Here is a 15,523-nt window from a genome sequence, read left to right as displayed (position 1 = left end):
AAGTCAATGGTAGGAGTTTTTGGGCAAAATTGAGATTTTTTAGAAAATTTGAAATTTTTTCATAAAAACTCCAAAACACGATAAGATTTGACATGATTTGACATATTAAATATTTTATTAGTTCATCTTACTCTTTAAAATAGCACTCTATAGCACTCTATGAAATTATGCTGATACCTACTAAAACTTCGAAAAATTCAGTTTTTGAGAAAAAAAATTAATTTAATAAGATATTATTTAAATCACTACATCGTATAGTAAATTTACAGCAAGAAATTACCCATACAATTAAAAAACTACAAATTAACATAAAATTACAAATAAAACTAAAAACTTGCACATCGCGAAAATGATTCAAGTTTCTCTGGTAAAATGTAACAAAAATAAATGCTGAATAAACTGTGTAAAATCCTTACAAGTTATCAGTTTTTTTTTGCAAATTCCGCTAATACTTTTTTATCAGAGAGAAAAAAGTTGTTTTTTTTTACCAAAAGAATCAGCCAAGTAGTAAATTTGGTCCAGTTGAGCTATCATGAATCAGTGTTCTCCTCTATCATTGCTTGGAGTTGATGATTGCAAAAGATTATTTTGTTAATTGAGGTAGTTTATCAGAGGGGTAAGATCCCATGTACTTGAACCTGAGCTCAGAAATTTTTTCAAAAATTTGTATGAACGAAAAATGAAACTGATTAATCGATTGTGCAAATTAAGATAAGAAAATTAAGAATAAACACTTACATGCACAAGGTATTGAATCAACAAAGTCTATACACAAGTCTTATGAACTTCTCGTGTTTTCAATTAAACAGCCTTAAATGTCTTTTTTTCTGGAGATATAGGTCTGAAGAAAAAAAATTATAAAGTACAGATACAACAACAATGAAATGTCCCTAGAAAATTTAAAATATTTTTTGAGGAACCTTAAAACTCAAAAATAGAAACATTTTTAGCGACTGTTCCGAATTTGTCAATTTGAACACTTGATAGTCTTTCTCTTAAGAATATCACTTCCGTTACTTGCTCCAAGGGAAAACGAAAAAACATTTCCGATATCAAGCTTTCTCCACTCGGTTCTGGTTAATGCAACTGTTCAGCTACATCCTGTAGTAAGGACAAGTCAAAAACAAGAAATTAGTGACTTTGAAATACCTCCATAGGAAGAGCTGGAACATTTTCGTTAAATTGCATTGTTTTCATTGTTGTACAAAGGGGTGACAAGGAGAAGTTGTGTCTATTGGCACAATTGCTCTTGCGCCCCGATTAGTTCGAATCTCTCTCAATTGAAAATGTTAATATTTGAAAGGATTTTTATGAAATATGCGGTTACAGCTGAATCTGGGTTCATTGCAACTGCTATTCTCTCTTTGGAGCGTTATTGAATATAATTTTCTGTATGAGTTGGTTTTGACGAGGTTGAATGATAAAGGTTCTTACTACAGTTTCCATTTAATTGTTTTGAGCAGGTTCTCTTTCCAGATTCCATTGCAAGTAATAATGATTAGGTTCACCAACGGAAATTTTTCTAGTAATTTAGCAAACAATCAACAATTTTCAGACTGAAATTTGGATAATCAGATGGCATGTAAAAATTAGGACTAGCTCGAATTACTTTATTTCGAACTTTGGTATTTGGTAGTAACAATGTTTTGCAAGAACATAAATCAAGGGCGAGCCTCCCATAGAGTGAAAAAGTTATCACTGCTTCAAAGGAACTTGCTCTATCAGTGAGCGGATGCATATCAAATGCATCAGGAATATCTTCAAAATTGTCTTCATGACAAGCAAGTATTCCTTTATCACTCACGGTCGACGAGTTGAATTCGTTCGGTGTTGGTGCCTTATGAGGATATAATCCATTGGCGTTGTAAGCCACTGTATTGTTAAAAATTCTTCACAATTGGAAAAAAGAGACAGCAAGAGAATGTTTACATAAGTTAAGTAAGGTTTTGGTTGCTGATCTGAGTCATCCTTGGATTTTGCTTTATGTTCTGTTTTTTCTCTCTTGAAAGCATCAAACTACCTTTTCTTGAATATTTGAAGCTTTAAATTAAGTAGGGTATCACGCATATCTAAGTAGAGATTACGATTAGTTTCAAATTCAAATTCAAACTCAAAACTGCTTTCATCTTGATAAGTACTGGGGAACCCTTCTTGTGAGTAAGATGCCATAATCGTTTCCAAAACTGGGACTTTATCAAAACTCCAACGAAGAGTTTGTAAAACTCCATACAGAAATTGAATGACCACTTTGATTTATACTCATTTTTTTTTTGTAAAAATGTCTTAGCGAGAGCGACTGGTTTTATATCTATTTTTCGAGTAATCAGGTTCTTTTTGTTCCACGCTTGGATTTTTTTTCCACCTTCCAATTGTTTCCAAACTATTTTTGTTCCCGCATCTTTTGCACATGTTTTGAGTTTTTTGCGCCCTCTAACAACTTCCCCAATCTCTGGAGCAGCGACTTCGAACAAATCTACTCAAATTCTTGTTACAGCTGTGACTATTTATTTTTTAAAGAAGGGGATTGCAGTTCTCTCAAAAGTTTGCGCAAGAGCACCAAAACTTTTTCCACGTTGTCTTCCATGTCCTCGAAAATGGGAAAATCAGCTAAAGTTTGAGCAACGATTTTGTATGGACTATAAATCGAAAATGACTAATCGAAATCTTGCAGAGCAAGAGAATAACTTGTGTAATTCCTACGGAAAAAAGCTAGATTTTTTCGCCTATACAATCTCTTAGTTCTATCTTGATACCATGGGATAAAAAATTTTAAACTTGTAAATGGTTGATAATTCATGTACTGTCCTGTAGATATGTTGTCTCTAGTTTTTTATATAAGAGATAAAAAAAATTTTGTATAACCGACGTTTTTATATTCTTTGATATCACTATACGTCATCAAAGAATGTCTTCTTAAAATGTCGTAAAAATAGTGAGGCTAATATGGTCATTTTACATTCATTATAAATCCTGTTTGATTTTATGCTAATTTACAATCAAAAATGTGACTCAAATCAAAACTTTGAATAAAAAACACTGATTGATCCTCAGGTAAATAAACGGCTATCTTATGTGTAGTTTTATTTTCTTAAACTTGTATTCCGCTTTAATCAAATGCAGGAGCACCTAGACGTTCTCGAATTTTTTTAATCATGGCTAAAACTATAACAACTAAACTTGGATACAATCATGGTTCAATATGCATCGGTTCACTCTTCCTTTTCGCCTCAGAATTTTCTCTGCTACTTACGAATGTAAGCTTTCCCTCAGCAACATTTTTGTACAAAGAAGGGTATGATTTTTCTAAAATAGCAACCTCCCATTTTCCTTTCAAATGTATTTGTCGGCTAGCAAATTTGTAAAGTAACTAATACTGTTATCCGGGTAACAGTTAAACGAAACGTTAGAAACTAGCTCTACAGCAAACGAATCCATGACAATATTTCGATAGAAATTAAAATTAAAAAAATACCTTTAATGTGAACATTTATGTAAAGACTTACCTTTTCAGATTTTGAAAGGGATCCAAATGCCTCTTTTGCTTTGGCCTTCTTCTTGATAAATCAATTTTCGAGAAATCTTTTTTTGAAAACAAGCTAAGTGTCTTTGGCTTATTTTGTTATCAATGTTTGAACTCGCGAAAAAACATCAACAGCAACCAATAAATAAATGACTCCTAATGACAACAATTGATTTGACTCGCTAGTTTGTCCTCGAAAGCCAAGTCCAAACACCAAATTTCATTGATATATTTCGGGCTTCGGAAACGTCTGATTGGAGGACAAAAATTTTTAAATTTAGTTCTACTTTCCTTTTTAATAAACCGCTGGCTTTACCTAAGTTTCGCACAGAACCGTACGCCGCTCTATCCCTAGAACATATGTTGAAACTTACCTTTTCAAATTTTGAAAAGGATCCAAATTCCTCTGTCTTTTGCTTCGGACTTCTTCTTGATAACAAGTTTAGTTGGAATTTGGGTTCCTTCCAAAAAATGTAAAACAAAAATCTGGAAAATCAGTACTTTTTCGCTTTAGTGCATACACAAAGTCTACAATAGATTCTTTTGTATCTCGATTGTCCGATGTGATACTGTGTGACTGACTTAGTTTTGACTCTAGAAGATTTCAAAGTTAGATTAATAAGGTGCTTATTGTTACTCGTTTTCAACCTCGCATTTACAGCACTGTAAGTATAATCAAAGTCTTTTAGTACAATCACCTGTTTTTCTTGCTTTTTTCCCAAATTTTTCAAAATCAGTTCTCCTTTTATGCATTGAAGTTTTTCTTCGTGTGAGTTCTGATATTTTTCTTCGATATTTTATTAGGGCTACTTTTCGGAGATCCTGTAGTTTTCCTCGTGGCAAATTTATTCCTCGTGTAGTTTTTGCATGACAAAATGGGCAGTATTTTTTTCATAATTACTGCTCCAGTTGATTTCATGAAGATGCTTCGTACACGCAGATTGAGATGTTGCTTTGAAATTTTTGAGTGGAAGAAAAGAACAGCCCACAACGCTATAAACTCCAATATATAAACTCCTAATTCTTTCACTATTTTGTTTTCAATACACTCAATATCTAAAACAACCAGATTCATGATATTCACTGTTTAAAATTTTGTTTGAAAAGACTAAAAATCGAACAATGCATACACTGTTGAAGCAAAAATTCAAAGATAAAAACAGAAAAGCAATCTAGTCACATGACCAAGAAATCAAGAACTAGGAAATCTAGGTACAGTATAACAAAAACCAGGGCTCTTATTCGTATTAGACTTCACAGATCCAGCTGCATCATGAAGAACTGAAATAAGTCTGAACGCTTTGGAAACGCAGAAAAAAATAATCCATACAAGAATTTCAGATTCAATTAGACCTCCAAAAGGAAATTTTTAGTCCATTACTTTCCAATTTATGTTCGGGTACAAAACAATACAGGTACAAAGAAAAAAAATATTCTTATTGTAATTGAAATACATTTACCTTAACCAACTAAAAAAAATCTGAGAATTTCATTCAATTTCTGAACGTTCATTTACTTAAGTGCATTCGTCAAAAAAGATACACATTTTTTGAGCGTCTCGACATAAGACAAAACCGAGCAGATAAAAGCAACTGGTTGTTCATACTTCTTTTTTTCTAACTAAAATTTTTGATTGCTTTTCCAAGGGTTTTCTTTCCTACGATATTCTATATGATTCATTTTTTAATATCTGAACAATAGCTTAGAAAAATGTTACGTCTTCCATTATGCAAAGTCCATTCAAATTGAAAAAATTGTAATTCTGTGTCCAAATCTTGCAATTTTGGTAAACTTTGAGATTTTAAATTCGTCAGTCAAAACTTCCTAGACTTTTCTTGTAAGACGATATGGAAAAGACCCAATTCACTTCGAACTTTAAAATTAGATTTCCAGAAAAACCAATGTTCCAGCTCATACAACTCAGCTCAATAAAATTTTAAACAATGATCCAAGAAGATGAATATTTGAATTACATGACTATCATAACATCACTCAATGAAAATATCGAAAATTTCAGTAGAGAGAGAGAGATTCTCTAGAGAGAGAGAGAGAGAGAGAGAGAGAGAGAGTTGCTTAGTGGAGTCAGTTGGAAGTCAAATTGTAATTAGACAACTGTGCTGATAAATCGCGGATACTTTCCTTTTGATTTGTTTGTTTGAATATATTCTGGCTACTCAGGGACTTCTGTTATTAGGCGTTTATTCATCTAAATTTAATTACAATTGGAAATTCTTGCGATTGTATTGAGTAGATAAGACAGCCTGAAGAGCAGTAGTACACAAGAAGGGGTCAAGCAACATAAAACAGTTCAGAACAGTTGCCACCAACTTAAACTTTTCGGGATTGTATATAGTACTGCATCTCGGTTGCCCCGCTGAATTCACTACCCAGGGGACCACTTTGAGGTGTCTTTAAGAAAGAGAGAACGAACCTAGAAAAGCAATCCCCTAAATCTACAGCAAACATATGAAAGAAATTCAAAAAAAGCTTATAAAACTTTTTTCACCACTTGTCAAACATGTCAAAAATCTCGAAAAGAATTCCATAAAACAATTGAAAAAAATTTACGCCTCTGAAGAACATGTCACACATCTCAAAACTTTAATGAAATGTTGAAAAATTTTTGTACACTCTTAAAGACATTTCAAACATACTTCGGAGGCTTTCGAAGACAAGGAAAGCATCCACAGCAGTGGTGAGTGAAGTGCTGAGATGGTACTCCAACTTGGTCCTGATCTCCTTGTTTGACAGTCGCAACCTGGAGTCATTCATGCCCGGAGTGTCATATATATTCAGCTTCTTTCCTCCGCTCAATTGCGTCGTACACTCCGACACTTCTGAACATCACCACCCTCAGTGTTTTCAGGTATAATAACCGATTATAATCGGTTTTCGCGGTGAAAAATGAAGCCATTATAATCAATTATAATTACACTTTGCCACCGCGCACTGAGTTATTATCCGTTATAATCCATTTTTTACAGAAACTAAATCGATTTTAACCCATTTAAAATCCCGTTTAAGATCGAATTACGGGCAATCGTCAAAGAATTATATCTAATCTTAGTAGGATTTTATGAAAAAAATTGTTTTTTTTTTGCAAAAGTTTTGGCTTAAAGCTGAGGCAAAGTTTTTTGTACACGTCTTCATTTAAAATGTCAAATATGTTGCGTTTCTGGTTTGATTGTTTATTTGATGCTGCACTTTTTTATCGAGAGTCCTTCCAAACAACCAACTCACCAGCAGTCGTGGACTCTCCGTTGTCGCCACCAACTCGTTTCCAATCACGCCTGTTGACAATCGTGTTCACGAACGAGGTCTTGCCAACCCTCGTGTCTCCGATCAACATCACGTTCAATTCCATCATTCAGCTTTTTTCCTTTTTTTTTAGTTCTCCCGCAAAATTAGAATGCAAAATTTAGTTTAATTTTTTGTATTGAAAACAGAAACAATTATACTTTTTTGTGCGGTGTTGCTTTTTATAATTTATTTTGTTTTTGGTATTCAGCCTCTGCAACTGTTTTTGTAGCAACGAGACGCAAAATTAACAGAATTTACTACCAAAAATGGAAAGAAAAGTAAAATGCAGGCGTTCACTTCTATGACGGAAAAAAACGTTGCAATATTTGTGTGAACATCATTGCAACCGAGTGCTGTAAGGACATTTTAAATTTATAGTCCAAATGTGACGTCGAACGATATTTTCAAAGAGGTGTGTGATAACCGAACGATCATTAAAAAAATCTAGTATTTCATGTTCTTTTAGTTTCCAATTTTTTTCTGCTTAGTTATCAAGTAACCGTTTTAGTTTCGATGGCTTAAAGGCTCTATGATGCATTTTTTGAATGATTGTAAAGTTTCCGGTCTTTTGTTCAGACATTTCGCTAAATAAAAATGTGACGTCAAAATTGAACTGCAAGTACATTATGTCGCAATACTAATTCAGCATGGATCTTCAATTATATAGAGCAAACAAGGAAGTTTTGACCACAACAATTAAGGAAAAGAAAATGAGCAAATAAAATATTGAGCAGAAACCAAAAAAAAATGTTCTTTTCATTAAATTATTTGTCATTTTATTTTTAGTTACAGACGATTAGATTATATAAATTTCTACCAAGAAAAAAGCTATGATTGGCACAAGGAGCAATGAAATTAGCTAGTTTCACACCAAAACTATAAATTAAACTGAGAGCTCAAAGCCTCATCGTGCCTTTCGATGACGTCAGTAGTAGATGTTGGATCTAAAAAGGGGGGCGGACCCCATGTATTGAGATACCTTATAAATGACTCCTAATGACAACTATTGATTTGACTCGCTAGTTTGTCCTCGAAAGCCAAGTCCAAACACCAAATTTCATTGATATATTTCGGGCTTCGGAAACGTCTGATTGGAGGACAAAAATTTTTATATTTAGTTCTACTTTCCTTTTTAATAAACCGCTGGCTTTACCTAAGTTTCGCACAGAACCGTACGCCGCTCTATCCCTAGAACATATGTTGAAACTTACCTTTTCAAATTTTGAAAAGGATCCAAATTCCTCTGTCTTTTGCTGCGGACTTCTTCTTGATAACAAGTTTAGTTGGAATTTGGGTTCCTTCCAAAAAATGTAAAACAAAAATCTGGAAAATCAGTACTTTTTCGCTTTAGTGCATACACAAAGTCTACAATAGATTCTTTTGTATCTCGATTGTCCGATGTGATACTGTGTGACTGACTTAGTTTTGACTCTAGAAGATTTCAAAGTAAGATTAATAAGGTGCTTATTGTTACTCGTTTTCAACCTCGCATTTACAGCACTGTAAGTATAATCAAAGTCTTTTAGTACAATCACCTGTTTTTCTTGCTTTTTTCCCAAATTTTTTAAAATCAGTTCTCCTTTTATGCATTGAAGTTTTTCTTCGTGTGAGTTCTGATATTTTTCTTCGATATTTTATTAGGGCTACTTTTCGGAGATCCTGTAGTTTTCCTCGTGGCAAATTTATTCCTCGTGTAGTTTTTGCATGACAAAATGGGCAGTATTTTTTTCATAATCACTGCTCCAGTTGATTTCATGAAGATGCTTCGTACACGCAGATTGAGATGTTGCTTTGAAATTTTTGAGTGGAAGAAAAGAACAGCCCACAACTCTATAAACTCCAATATACAAACTCCTAATTCTTTCACTATTTTGTTTTCAATACACTCAATATCTAAAACAACCAGATTCATGATATTCACTGTTTAAAATTTTGTTTGAAAAGACTAAAAATCGAACAATGCATACACTGTTGAAGCAAAAATTCAAATATAAAAACAGAAAAGCAATCTAGTCACATGGCCAAGAAATCAAGAACTAGGAAATCTAGGTACAGTATAACAAAAACCAGGGCTCTTATTCGTATTAGACTTCACAGATCCAGCTGCATCATGAAGAGCTGAAATAAGTCTGAACGCTTTGGAAACGCAGAAAAAAATAATCCATACAAGAATTTCAGATTCAATTAGACCTCTAAAAGGAAATTTTTAGTCCATTACTTTCCAATTTATGTTCGGGTACAAAAAAATACAGGTACAAAGAAAAAAAATATTCTTATTGTAATTGAAATACATTTACCTTAACCAACTAAAAAAAATCTGAGAATTTCATTCAATTTCTGAACGTTCATTTACTTAAGTGCATTCGTCAAAAAAGATACACATTTTTTGAGCGTCTCGACATAAGACAAAACCGAGCAGATAAAAGCAACTGGTTGTTCATACTTCTTTTTTTCTAACTAAAATTTTTGATTGCTTTTCCAAGGGTTTTCTTTCCTACGATATTCTATATGATTCATTTTTTAATATCTGAACAATAGCTTAGAAAAATGTTACGTCTTCCATTATGCAAAGTCCATTCAAATTGAAAAAATTGTAATTCTGTGTCCAAATCTTGCAATTTTGGTAAACTTTGAGATTTTAAATTCGTCAGTCAAAACTTTCTAGACTTTTCTTGTAAGACGATATGGAAAAGACCCAATTCACTTCGAACTTTAAAATTAGATTTCCAGAAAAACCAATGTTCCAGCTCATACCACTCAGCTCAATAAAATTTTAAACAATGATCCAAGAAGATGAATATTTGAATTACATGACTATCATAACATCACTCAACGAAAATATCGAAAATTTCAGTAGAGAGAGAGAGAGATTCTCTAGAGAGAGAGAGAGAGAGAGAGAGAGAGAGAGAGTTGCTTAGTGGAGTCAGTTGGAAGTCAAATTGTAATTAGACAACTGTTCTGATAAATCGCGGATACTTTCCTTTTGATTTGTTTGTTTGAATATATTCTGGCTACTCAGGGACTTCTGTTATTAGGCGTTTATTCATCTAAATTTAATCAAAATTGGAAATTCTTGCGATTGTATTGAGTAGATAAGACAGCCTGAAGAGCAGTAGTACACAAGAAGGGGTCAAGCGACATAAAACAGTTCAGAACAGTTGCCACCAACTTAAACTTTTCGGGATTGTATATAGTACTGCATCTCGGTTGCCCCGCTGAATTCACTACCCAGGGGACCACTTTGAGGTGTCTTTAAGAAAGAGAGAACGAACCTAGAAAAGCAATCCCCTAAATCTACAGCAAACATATGAAAGAAATTAAAAAAAAGCTTATAAAACTTTTTTCACCACTTGTCAAACATGTCAAAAATCTCGAAAAGAATTCCATAAAACAATTTAAAAAAATTTACGCCTCTGAAGAACATGTCACACATCTCAAAACTTTAATGAAATGTTGAAAAATTTTTGTACACTCTTAAAGACATTTCAAACATACTTCGGAGGCTTTCGAAGACAAGGAAAGCATCCACAGCAGTGGTGAGTGAAGTGCTGAGATGGTACTCCAACTTGGTCCTGATCTCCTTGTTTGACAGTCGCAACCTGGAGTCATTCATGCCCGGAGTGTCATATATATTCAGCTTCTTTCCTCCGCTCAATTGCGTCGTACACTCCGACACTTCTGAACATCACCACCCTCAGTGTTTTCAGGTATAATAACCGATTATAATCGGTTTTCGCGGTGAAAAATGAAGCCATTATACTCAATTATAATTACACTTTGCCACCGCGCACTGAGTTATTATCCGTTATAATCCATTTTTTACAGAAACTAAATCGATTTTAACCCATTTAAAATCCCGTTTAAGATCGAATTACGGGCAATCGTCAAAGAATTCTATCTAATCTTAGTAGGATTTTATGAAAAAAATTGTTTTTTTTGCAAAAGTTTTGGCTTAAAGCTGAGGCAAAGTTTTTTGTACACGTCTTCATTTAAAATGTCAAATATGTTGCGTTTCTGGTTTGATTGTTTATTTGATGCTGCACTTTTTTCATCGAGAGTCCTTCCAAACAACCAACTCACCAGCAGTCGTGGACTCTCCGTTGTCGCCACCAACTCGTTTCCAATCACGCCTGTTGACAATCGTGTTCACGAACGAGGTCTTGCCAACCCTCGTGTCTCCGATCAACATCACGTTCAATTCCATCATTCAGCTTTTTTCCTTTTTTTTAGTTCTCCCGCAAAATTAGAATTCAAAATTTAGTTTAATTTTTTTATTGAAAACAGAAACAATTATACTTTTTTGTGCGGTGTTGCTTTTTATAATTCATTTTGTTTTTGGTATTCAGCCTCTGCAACTGTTTTTGTAGCAACGAGACGCAAAATTAACAGAATTTACTACCAAAAATGGAAAGAAAAGTAAAATACATAAATTCGCATAAATTTCGGCGCGGGTTATCTATTTGGTAAATTTCAATAGTGTATTACGTGTAGATTGTAGGCTGAAGGTAATATATTCTGTTTTTTCGTTCATGGTAAACCAATGCTAGGAGTTTTTGGGCAAAATTGAGATTTTTTAGAAAAATTGAAATTTTTTCATAAAAACTCCAAAACACGATAAGATTTGACATGATTTGACATATTAAATATTTTATTAGTTCATCTTACTCTTTAAAATAGCACTCTATAGCACTCTATGAAATTATGCTGAAACCTACTGAAACTTCGAAAAATTCAGTTTTTGAGAAAAAAATTAATTTAATAAGATATTATATAAATCACTACATCGTATAGTAAAGTTACAGCAAGAAATTACCCATACAATTAAAAAACTACAAATTGACATAAAATTACAAATAAAACTAAAAACTTGCACATCACGAAAATGATTCAAGTTTCTCTGGTGAAATGTAAAAAAAATAAATGCTGGATAAACTGCGTAAAATCCACACAAGTTATCAGTTTTTTTTTGCAAATTCCGCTAATACTTTTTTATCAGAGAGAAATAAGTTGTTTTTTTTACCAAAAGAATCAGCCAAGTAGTAAATTTGGTCCAGTTGAGCTATCATGAATCAGTGTTCTCCTCTATCATTGCTTGGAGTTGATGATTGCAAAAGATTATTTTGTTAGTTGAGGTAGTTATCAGAGGGGTAAGATCCCATGTACTTGAACCTGAGCTCAGAAATTTTTTCAAAAATTTGTTTGAACGAACAATGAAACTGATTAATCGATTGTGCAAATTAAGATAAGAAAATTAAGAATAAACACTTACATGCACAAGGTATTGAATCAACAAAGTCTATACACAAGTCTTATGAACTTCTCGTGTTTTCAATTAAACAGCCTTAAATGTCGCAACCTGGAGTCATTCATGCCCGGAGTGTCATATATATTCAGCTTCTTTCCTCCGTTCAATTGCGTCGTACACTCCGACACTTCTGAACATCACCACCCTCAGTGTTTTCAGGTATAATAACCGATTATAATCGGTTTTCGCGGTGAAAAATGAAGCCATTATAATCAATTATAATTACACTTTGCCACCGCGCACTGAGTTATTATCCGTTATAATCCATTTTTTACAGAAACTAAATCGATTTTAACCCATTTAAAATCCCGTTTAAGATCGAATTACGGGCAATCGTCAAAGAATTCTATCTAATCTTAGTAGGATTTTATGAAAAAAATTGTTTTTTTTTTTGCAAAAGTTTTGGCTTAAAGCTGAGGCAAATTTTTTGTACACGTCTTCATTTAAAATGTCAAATATGTTGCGTTTCTGGTTTGATTGTTTATTTGATGCTGCACTTTTTTCATCGAGAGTCCTTCCAAACAACCAACTCACCAGCAGTCGTGGACTCTCCGTTGTCGCCACCAACTCGTTTCCAATCACGCCTGTTGACAATCGGGTTCACGAACGAGGTCTTGCCAACCCTCGTGTCTCCGATCAACATCACGTTCAATTCCATCATTCAGCTTTTTTCCTTTTTTTTAGTTCTCCCGCAAAATTAGAATGCAAAATTTAGTTTAATTTTTTTTATTGAAAACAGAAACAATTATACTTTTTTGTGCGGTGTTGCTTTTTATAATTTATTTTGTTTTTGGTATTCAGCCTCTGCAACTGTTTTTGTAGCAACGAGACGCAAAATTAACAGAATTTACTACCAAAAATGGAAAGAAAAGTAAAATGCATAAATTCGCATAAATTTCGGCGCGGGTTATCTATTTGGTAAATTTCAATAGTGTATTACGTGTAGATTGTAGGCTGAAGGTAATATATTCTGTTTTTTCGTTCATGGTAAACCAATGGTAGGAGTTTTTGGGCAAAATTGAGATTTTTTAGAAAAATTGAAATTTTTTCATAAAAACTCCAAAACACGATAAGATTTGACATGATTTGACATATTAAATATTTTATTAGTTCATCTTACTCTTTAAAATAGCACTCTATAGCACTCTATGAATTTATGCTGAAACCTACTGAAACTTCGAAAAATTCAGTTTTTGAGAAAAAAAATTAATTTAATAAGATATTATATAAATCACTACATCGTATAGTAAAGTTACAGCAAGAAATTACCCATACAATTAAAAAACTACAAATTGACATAAAATTACAAATAAAACTAAAAACTTGCACATCACGAAAATGATTCAAGTTTCTCTGGTGAAATGTAAAAAAAATAAATGCTGGATAAACTGCGTAAAATCCACACAAGTTATCAGTTTTTTTTTGCAAATTCCGCTAATACTTTTTTATCAGAGAGAAATAAGTTGTTTTTTTTACCAAAAGAATCAGCCAAGTAGTAAATTTGGTCTAGTTGAGCTATCATGAATCAGTGTTCTCCTCTATCATTGCTTGGAGTTGATGATTGCAAAAGATTATTTTGTTAATTGAGGTAGTTATCAGAGGGGTAAGATCCCATGTACTTGAACCTGAGCTCAGAAATTTTTTCAAAAATTTGTTTGAACGAACAATGAAACTGATTAATCGATTGTGCAAATTAAGATAAGAAAATTAAGAATAAACACTTACATGCACAAGGTATTGAATCAACAAAGTCTATACACAAGTCTTATGAACTTCTCGTGTTTTCAATTAAACAGCCTTAAATGTCTTTTTTTCTGGAGATATAGGTCTGAAGAAAAAAAATTATACAGTACAGATACAACAACAATGAAATGTCCCTAGAAAATTTAAAATATTTTTTGAGGAACCTTAAAACTCAAAAATAGAAACATTTTTAGCGACTGTTCCGAATTTGTCAATTTGAACACTTGAAAGTCTTTCTCTTAAGAATATCACTTCCGTTACTTGCTCCAAGGGAAAACGAAAAAACATTTCCGATATCAAGCTTTCTCCACTCGGTTCTGGTTAATGCAACTGTTCAGCTACATCCTGTAGTAAAGACAGGTCAAAAACAAGAAATTAGTGACTTTGAAATACCTCCATAGGAAGAGCTGGAACATTTTTGTTAAATTGCATTGCTTTCATTGTTGTTACAAAGGGGTGACAAGGAGAAGTTGTGTCTATTGGCACAATTACTCTTGCGCCCCGATTAGTTCAAATCTCTCTCAATTGAAAATGTTAATATTTGAAAGGATTTTTATGAAATATGCGGTTACAGCTGAATCTGGGTTCATTGCAACTGCTATTCTATCTTTGGAGCGTTATTGAATATAATTTTCTGTATGAGTTGGTTTTGACGAGGTTGAATGATAAAAGTTCTTGCTACAGTTTCCATTTAATTGTTTTGAGCAGGTTCTCTTTCCAGATTCCATTGCAAGTAATAATGATTAGGTTCACCAACGGAAATTTTTCTAGTAATTTAGCAAACAATCAACAATTTTCAGACTGAAATTTGGATTATCAGATGGCATGTAAAAATTAGGACTAGCTCGAATTACTTTATTTCGAACTTTGGTATTTGGTAGTAACAATGTTTTGCAAGAACATAAATCAAGGGCGAGCCTCCCATAGAGTGAAAAAGTTATCACTGCTTCAAAGGAACTTGCTCTATCAGTGAGCGGATGCATATCAAATGCATCAGGAATATCTTCAAAATTGTCTTCATGACAAGCAAGTATTCCTTTATCACTCACGGTCGACGAGTTGAATTCGTTCGGTGTTGGTGCCTTATGAGGATATAATCCATTGGCGTTGTAAGCCACTGTATTGTTAAAAAATCTTCACAATTGGAGAAAAGAGACAGCAAGAGAATGTTTACATAAATTAAGTAAGGTTTTGGTTGCTGATCTGAATCATCCTTGGATTTTGCTTTATGTTCTGTTTTTTCTCTCTTGAAAGCATCAAACTACCTTTTCTTGAATATTTGAAGCTTTAAATTAAGTAGGGTATCACGCATATCTAAGTAGAGATTACGATTAGTTTCAAATTCAAAATCAAACTCAAAACTGCTTTCATCTTGATAAGTACTGGGGAACCCTTCTTGTGAGTAAGATGCCACAATCGTTTCCAAAACTGGGACTTTATCAAAACTCCAACGAAGAGTTTGTAAAACTCTATACAGAAATTGAATGACCACTTTGATTTATACTCACTTTTTTTGTAAAAATGTCTTAGCGAGAGCGACTGGTTTTATATCTATTTTTCGAGTAATCTGGTTCTTTTTGTTCCACGCTTGGATTTCTTTTTTCCACCTTCCAATTGTTTCCAAACTATTTTTGTTCCCGCATCTTTTGCACGTT

At 33.2% G+C, this 15,523-nt stretch overlaps 1 protein-coding gene across 1 annotated transcript in view; it reads right to left on the bottom strand.

Moving 5' to 3' along the window:
• Window positions 1-230, bottom strand: part of LOC134845178 (small ribosomal subunit protein eS4-like) — a 485,903-nt gene extending 485,673 nt beyond the window's left edge. Inside the window, exon 1 of the mRNA XM_063862071.1 lies at window positions 221-230. The gene's annotated coding sequence lies outside the window, so the exon portion shown is untranslated. The remainder of the gene's footprint in view (window positions 1-220) is intronic.
• Between the last annotated feature and the right edge of the window lie 15,293 nt (window positions 231-15,523).

The sequence above is a fragment of the Symsagittifera roscoffensis genome, chromosome 4, assembly GCF_963678635.1.
Source record: "Symsagittifera roscoffensis chromosome 4, txSymRosc1.1, whole genome shotgun sequence".
NCBI classification, from domain to species: domain Eukaryota; kingdom Metazoa; phylum Xenacoelomorpha; order Acoela; family Convolutidae; genus Symsagittifera; species Symsagittifera roscoffensis.
Note: the sequence above shows the minus strand (reverse complement) of the source record. Positions and strands in the feature narration are given on the sequence as shown.